The following is an 8,412-nucleotide window of genomic DNA, read 5'->3' on the forward strand; positions in this document are numbered from 1 at the left end:
TGATAATAAAATCATGGTATCAGCAGATAGAAATGCTTATCTACTAAGCGTGGGGCCATCCACCCAGCTCAAAGAGAGATGATGTAAAGCCATTATAGAAAAGCTGCTTTAAAAGGAAGGTGTAGACTTCATCATATTACATTTTACTTCCAACTGAATTAAATTTATCTATTGACCCAGATTTTCATGATGCTATTAAAGTACAAGTTCTACATTAGCTTCAGTAGCTCTGGGGATTCTATGAAGCCAAATGGCTAAGTTCAGAATAGATTCCTGACCACAAAGTCAAAGGCCAAAGAAAGATCAATAAAAATTGCAAATCAATGTATGCTTAGAAAAGAAATTTCAGTGCAAAATGATGGATTAGATGGTGGTCAATAATGGGAAACCAGTACCTAATTCTCCCCGGCTTGTCCTGTAAACCATTTACCCGAGACCCCAATTTTGAATGTGGCCAAGAGAAGACTTACTGGCCAGTGGTTTAGATTTTACAACTAGTGAATTAAAGGTCTATAATCTAGGGAATGGAGAATTGACCTTTCAAAAATGGAATAGACCAAACTTTAAGTCCAACCAGGTGGGACTGTTCTAATGGGGTTAAAATACAAACAAGTTTTGCAAATTAAAGCCACGTTTCCACACGCCTTGAATATCCTAGAGGCAGAAGATTTCCACTAGACACTTTTTTTATTGGGGCCATGCTGTGTGAGGATGTTCGCAGTCAGAAAAAGGTGTATTTGGTTTTCTTCTATTGTTCTATTCCTAAGAAGATAAGAATGAGGATTTTGAATTGAATCAATGTTTCCAATGTTTTTATTCAAAAGCTGAGCAATTTACTAAATCCCTTCTTCTCAGATTCGCTCCTGTAATTATCAATCTTTTACAGATGAGGAAATTGAGGCTCAAAGAAGTTAAGTAACATAAAATTAGTGTAATGCATGCCATGCATGATTGAAATCGAGGTCCAGCTGATGATTCCAGAGCTCATGCTCTTAACCATCATACCACAGCAGCTCCAAGTAGGGAATGGCTGGAAGGGCTGGAGTAAGGGATGCTCACTAGGTAGGCTGTCATCCTAACGTGGCAAAGAAACTATTAAAAATGGATTTTAGAATCACCTCCTTGGCTCAGTTAGTGGAGCATGCAATTCTTGATCTCAGGGTTGTGAGTTCAAGTCCCACACTAAGCACAGAGTTTACTTAAACATAAAATCTTTTTGAAAGGATGGATTTTCTCTAAATTCCCCTAGAAAGAAATAAGAGGAAGCAGTGTTTGTTTTCAATAAACCCAGGTAAATGAATCATCCTACAGCTGTAGTGCTTAATTAATAAGGTGCAAACAGAAGAGGAGGCAACCCATAGAAGGCTCTTAAAATACAGAGAACAAACTGAGGATTGATGGGGTTGGAGAGTTCGGGGGGATGGGGAAAATGGCTGATGGGCATTGAGGAGGGCACTTGTTGGGATGAGTACCGGGTGTTATATGTAAGTGATGAATCACGGGAATCTACTACTGAAGACAAGACTACATTGTATGTTAACTAAATTGACAACAAACTAAAAAAATGTTTAAAAAGAATTGATACTTTTTTAAATTTTTTTTTTAATGTTTTATTTATTTCTAGGAGAGAGAGAGAGAGACAGCGTGAGCAGGGGAGGGTCAGAGAGAGAGGGAGTCACAGACTGAAACAGGCTCCAGGCTCTGAGCCGGCAGTCAGCACAGAGCCCGACGCGGGGCCCGAACCCACGAACCGCGAGATCATGACCTAAGTGAAAGTCGGACGCTTAACCGACGAAGCCACCCAGGCGCCCCAAGAATTGATACTTTTTAAAAAAGAAGTTAATACTTAGTAATTTAAATGAATTTTAATTTGTTTCTGTATGCTTCTACAACAAAGCAGACTCACTAGACCAGCCTAAGTTGTCAATGATCTCATCAAAATTAATATTTATTATTTAATGTTGGCACAGACCATATTAAATTCATTTTAAACATGTTTTCTTAATGTTTTTAATGTTATTAAAAATTTGGTTTTATGATCATACAAACAGCAATTGTGATCAATAATAGGTTTTAAACAAATGTGCTGAATAGACTAGGTAAGGTTATGTGGGCCAGAGTAGGGTACAGAGAATATACCCAGTGTATCTGATAAAAACTTAAAGTCCTAAGAGGTGGAAAAAGAAGCACTTTGCTGAATGGGACAATTTTTAAAAGAATGAAATCCAGGACTGTCTTATTGTTAACTTGCAGATAAAAATGCTAAGAGGGTGGCGGACATAAAACAAAAGGCCAAGGTAGGTCGGCTTCCATAACGTGGTGGGACCAGTTGTCCCGATTCCAAGTCAGGCTTAGTTCTCAAGCTTCTTAGGCAAATCCCACTGTGCAAAGATATACCCCACTACCACCAGGAAAATGTCCCCTTGCCCTGAAGAATAGCACAAATTTGTCCAAGAAGAAGAGGTTTAGAACCACACTTCTAAACTGAGAGTAGTTGTGCGGTGCCTGGGTGGCTCAGTCGGTTAAGTGGCTGATTTCAAATCCAGTAATGATCTCACGGCATGTGAGTTTGGGCCCCATGTCAGACAGCTCAGAGCCTGGAGCCTGCTTTGGATACTGTGTCTCCCTCTCTCTCTGCCCCTCCCCTGCTTGTNATACATTTAAGTGGGTCCTTAGCCATGTTGGTTGGTCTTTTATATTTAGCTGCATTTAATTATATATGAGAAATAATGGTATAGAAGTCTCATTAAAAATGAATTTTTAGAGAAAGATAAATATCATATGCTTTCACTCACATGTGGTATTTAAGAAACAAAACAGATAAACATAGAATATGGGAAGGGAAAATAAGATAAAAACAGACAGGGAGACCAGAAGAGGTCTTAATTATAGAGAACAAATTGAGGGTTACTGATGGGGTGGTGGGTAGGGGGGGATGGGCTAAATGGATGATGGGCATTAAGAAGGACACTTGTTGGGATGAGCACTGGGTTTTATGTGCAAGTGATAAATCTCTAAACTCTACTCCTGAAACTATTATTACACCATATGTTAATTAACATGGATTTAAATCAAATTAAATAAATAAATGTAATAAGGAAAATCACATTTTCCTCTTAAAAATAAAAATAAAATAATAAAATAATTATTTCTCAAAAATTTTTTTAATTTAAAGGCAATTTGCCTAATATATTTAGAAATAAGTACCCCTAGAATAATACTGTATATTTCCATAAGGTTGTTTTGTAAATATATGTGTAAATGCCTAAAGATCCAAAGGCTACATGCAAAGTAAAAACAGTAATTATGTAGAAGGAACCACCTTGGGAGTCAAAGATGACCATAGCTTATCATGTATACTATATATACTTTAAAATAAAAACATAATTTTAGGGAAAGAAAGTTTCAAGCATGTTCAGGGCATGAGTTTTCAAACTCTTAAAAATATGTGGCTACAAATACAGAAGCTCAACAGAAAGATACTAAAGTTGGAAAGTTATGTGCTATATATGCCATGATGACAGGATGACCAATCATAATGGTTTGTCCAGGAAGATTGTCACTCTGCATGTTGGGGCCACTAGTAAAAAACTGTGTTTTAGCCGAACCTTGACAGAAAAACTGCTGACATATGCAGTAAAGTTTTGGGGGTTTCAGGTGTTCATATAATGCAGTACAGTCAACCTATTTAGCATCCATTCATTGGGTGCCTGGGTGGTTCCGTAAGTCAAGGGTCCAACATTAGCTCAGGTCATAATCACAATTCGTGAGTTCATGACTGTACCTTAGCATACTAAAAGAAGACAGATGAGTAAACAGGTAATTTGAACACAGTATTAAGTGAAATATAAGTAGACGTTGTGAGAGTACATGGTGGAACAACTAACCCAGCTTTATGAGGACCGGATAGCCTTCCTGAAGCACAGTACAAAGGCTAAAGTAAAACCTGTAAGTGATGGAGAGCATTGCATCATTATATGACTGGAAGCGTTTCTTTCTTAACAGTACATGAGATAATGATGCCTCTTAATTTGGTGGCATTTCAGATACAATTAAACACAGTGTTTTTAAAAGGACTGATTTGATTGCTCTGTTGAGTGAAACCAACAAGGGCAGGTAGGAAGTAGGTTCATCCCTAGCTAAAAACAGAGAGATGAGTTGGGATGTTGTTGCAGAAGAAAAATGATGGCAACTAGGATCAAAGTCATAGCATGGGCAGGGGAAGGATGGTCTGACTCTGGATATATTTTGAAGGTCATTGATGATGGACCCTAAGATGTGCAATATGGAAGTAAAAGAAGAATAAAAGTTGATTACAATATATTTGACCGAGATCATTGGAAAAATTAAATTGCCATGTCCTAAACAGTCATGTGCACGGCCTCAACTTTTGCCACTAACACAATGAACAACTTTAGACTTGTCACTGCTATTCCATGGCCTCAATTCTCTCATTTGTACAGGGAGAGATTCAAACTAGATCAGAGGTCATCAAACTATGTTTGGTATGTGTGCCTCTGCAGGCCACTCAGGAGAGAGAAGAAAAGGCAGGGAAATTAAATTGTCTTTACTTCTGGGGTACCTGTGTGGCTCAGCCAATTAAATGTCCAAATCATGGTTCTGGCTCAGATCATGGTCTCACGGGTTCATTGTGGTTTCAAGCCATGCATCAGGCTTTGTGCTACTGATGAGACTACTTAGGATTTGCTCTCTCTGTGTCTCTCTGCCCCTCTCTCAAAATAAATTAACATAAAAATATTGTGCTTTGGCGTGCCTCAGAGGCTCAGTTGGTAAGGTGTCTGACTTTGGCTCAGGTCATGATCTCATGGTTCACAAGTTGGAGCCCCCCATCAGGCTTTGGAGCCTGCTTCAGATTCTGTATCTCCCTCTCTCTCTCTGCCCCTCCCCGACTCGTGCCCTGTCTCTCAAAAATAAATAAAAACAATTTTAAAAGTTTTAAATAAATAAATGAATAAGTAAATAAGTAACAAAAACAGACCCTACTCTTAAAATTAAAAAAAAAAAAATACTATCATTGATGTGTATTGAATGTTTTTATCTCCTCAAAATTTGTATGTTGACACTCTCTTCTCCAAAGTGATGCTATTTGGAGATGAAGCCTTGGAGATGGAGGCAATTAGGTCATTAGGTCACCGAAAAAAGGACCATCTGCAAACCAGGAAGAGGATCCTTACTAGATCAGTGCCCAGCATTTTGGCTTCCCAGACTCCAGAGCTGTGAGAAATAAATATTTAGTGCCTACACCACCCAGACTAAGGTAGTTTGTTAGGGTAGCCTGAGCTGACTGAAACCATCATTTTACCTAGATGACCCGTGAGACCCCTTCCATCCCAGCTGTAAAGTTCAAGCATCAAGTTCAAATTGTTGATTTACACAAGTGGCATCAGCCCAAATTTATCACATCACTGCAAACGGTGAGCACAAAGATTGAGTGGCTCGTGTTGGGACCTGTTGCACCCTTATCAGGCACGGTCACACCCTGGTGTGCACTGGGTGAGAGAGAATCCAGTTTCGGGTGGGACTGCTCTGACAGAGTAGCGCTAGACTATTTTCAACAACATTTCCTTATTTCTTTCTCCCTGGAACAAAACTTGAAGTTTCAGCAACGAAATTTTCAAGTCTCAGATTTCAGTTCCTTTCTTTCCCGAATTGACCCTTCTGGCAATACCGGAAACTTTCTGAGTTATCAGAGTGACTCACCTCAGGTGAGTGAGAGCAAAATGAAACAGTAAATAATCATGATAATAAGGGCCAGGTTCATCTGGTATTTTAACACAATGTTTTATTTTAGCATGGATCATTCTTATTATGTGACTCAAGAACTTCTGATTCCTCCGCTTTGTTAATGCAGTTTTCCATAAAAGGAAATGGGGCACGCAAGCCTGAAAGACAACCACCCACATGGTTAAAGCAATACAGAGTTGGACAACATGAAATTCACCTTAAAATAACTTGCTCGGGGCAACTGGGTAGCTCAGCATCTGACTCCTGATCTCAACTCAGGTCTTGATATCAGGGTTGTGAGTTCAAGCCCTACGTTGGGTTTCATGCTGGGCATGAAGTCTACTTTAAAAAATTATAATAATAATAACTGACTTGAAAAAATACTCAGAAGTGGGATTGCTCAATCATATGGTAGTTTTATTTAAAATTGTTTTTTAAAATAGTGAACAGGCTCCAGTTTCTTCCCAACCTTGTCAAGGCTTGTCTGTTCAGGTTTTTTGATAATGGCCTTCCTGAGAGGTGTGAGATGATACTTCATTGTGGGCATTATTTCATGTAGTTTTGATTTGAATTTCTTTGATGAGTAGTGATGTTGAGCACTTTTTTGTATGTTTTTTCATATTATGAAGGGCTACTTGCACCCTTACGTTCATTGCAGCACAATTTACAACAGCCAAACTAAAAACAGCTTAAGTGTTTTAAAATGTGGTGTACACATACAATAAAATACTATTCAGTCTTAACAGTATAGTAAAAGAATGAAATTCTACAATATGAGACAACATGAAAGAGTTTTGAGGACATTATGCTAAGCAAAATAAACCAGCCACAGGAATACAAATACTGCAGGATTTCATTTATTTGAGGCATCTCAAATAAACTCAAGGAAGCAAATAATAGAATTGTGGTTGCAGGCACCTGGAGGGTTCAGTCAGTTAAGCATCCAGCTCTTGATTTCAGCTCAGTCCATCATCTCACGGTTCATGAGTTCAGCCCTGTATTAGGTTCTGTGCTGACAGTGTGGAGTCTGTTTATCTCCCTCTCTCTGTCCCTTCTCTGTTCATGCTCTCTTGCTCTTTCTCAAAATAAATACACTTTTTAAAAAGTCACATGTTAATGTTAAATGATTTCACCATATATTTAAATATTTTAATAATATAGATTAAAAGATATTAATATATATGTCAAACTTGCTTGACATCGGTACATTCTTTACACAACATAGTGGTCAAGAGTATTTATTATCCATGGGTCTTGGGCAAGTTATTGAGACTCTGTATCTCCATTTCTTTACCTGTAAATGGGGCAATAAAAGCATCTACATCAGAAGGATGCAATGTGGATACAATAAGTCAAGTGCTTGGAAAAGTGAAAGACATGAGATACATGCGGATTCGCTTCTTTATTTTTTTAAATGTTTATTTATTTTTTTTGACAAACAGAGACAGAGCACAAACATAGTAGGAGCAGAGAGAAAGGGAGACACAGAATCCCAAGCAGGCTCCAGGCTCTGAGCTGTCAGGCCAGAACCTGATGCAGAGCTCGAACCCACGAACTGTGAGAGCATGACCTGAGCTGAAGTAGGAAGCTTAACCAACTGAGCCACCCAGGCGCCCCCATATCCACTAGCTTTTATTGTTCATGCTACGTTTATCTTGAGGAGTCATCAATAAGATAGAGAAACTGTAAGAATAAGTGAGAGAATTCGTTTTCAGAAATACCAAATGAAAGCTGTGTTGTCTTGGGATGCCTGGGTGTCTCAGTCTGTTAAGTGTCTTAAGCGTCTCTGTGTCACCTCAGGGAATGTGCGTTTGTTCCAATTAGACTACTTTTGCCTTTGCTGGGGATAGGCAACCTCTGGTAAAGGCTATGAGCTCTGCAGTACTCAGCCAATGAGGAACCAAGGGAGGGACCTGTGTCTCCTCCACAGCTACATTGCCTGCTGTGACTTCCCTGGGTGTGCCTGTCCATCAGACACCCGCTCTTGCAAAAAACATTGATTAAAACCTCCCTTCATGGTGCTCGAGTCTCTGCATCCCTCCTTTGATTGGCCCAGCTGGCTTATTTTTCACAGATCTATCTCAACACAAAAAATCAGGGCTCCTGGGTGGCTCACTTGGTTAAGCATCCAACTTCAGCTCAGGTCATGATCTCTCAGTTCATGGGTTTGAGCCTCCCATCGAGTTCTGAGCTGACAGCTCGGAGTCTGGAGCCTGCTTTAGTTTATCTCTCTCTCTCCCTCAAAAAATAAATAAAATTTAAAAATCTTTTCCCCATGCCTATGTGTTGTCCCCCCTCTTGTCTCCATTGAAGCAAGATGCTTCAGTGCACAAAAAGGGCCTTATGAAAACTACTGATAGGGCGCCTGGGTGGCTCAGTCGGTTAAGCGTCTGACTGTGGCTCAGGTCATGATCTCACGGTTCGTGGGTTCGAGCCCCACGTCGGGCTCTGTGCTGACAGCTGGCTCAGAGCCTGGAGCCTGTCTTCCGATTCTGTGACTCCTTCTCCCTCTGACCCTCCCCTGCTCACGCTGTCTCTCTCTCTCTCTCAAAAATAAATAAAACATTAAAAAAATTTTTAAAAAAAAGAAAACTACTGATATAGGCTATTAACAAATGACACATCTATACAAATGCATGGCTTACCATTGCATTGAGCCTTCTGCTA

General features: G+C 39.5%; 1 non-coding gene across 1 annotated transcript; it reads left to right on the forward strand.

Annotated features, from left to right (window-relative positions):
- The first annotated feature begins 8,108 nt into the window (after positions 1 to 8,108).
- On the forward strand, positions 8,109 to 8,193 carry TRNAH-GUG (transfer RNA histidin (anticodon GUG)). Its single transcript has one exon. It is a non-coding gene; the product is annotated as a tRNA-His (tRNA).
- Positions 8,194 to 8,412: the final 219 nt, after the last annotated feature.

The sequence above is a fragment of the Crocuta crocuta genome, unplaced genomic scaffold (genome assembly GCF_008692635.1).
Source record: "Crocuta crocuta isolate KB4526 unplaced genomic scaffold, BGI_CrCroc_1.0 scaffold1070, whole genome shotgun sequence".
Taxonomy (NCBI): Eukaryota; Metazoa; Chordata; class Mammalia; order Carnivora; family Hyaenidae; genus Crocuta; species Crocuta crocuta.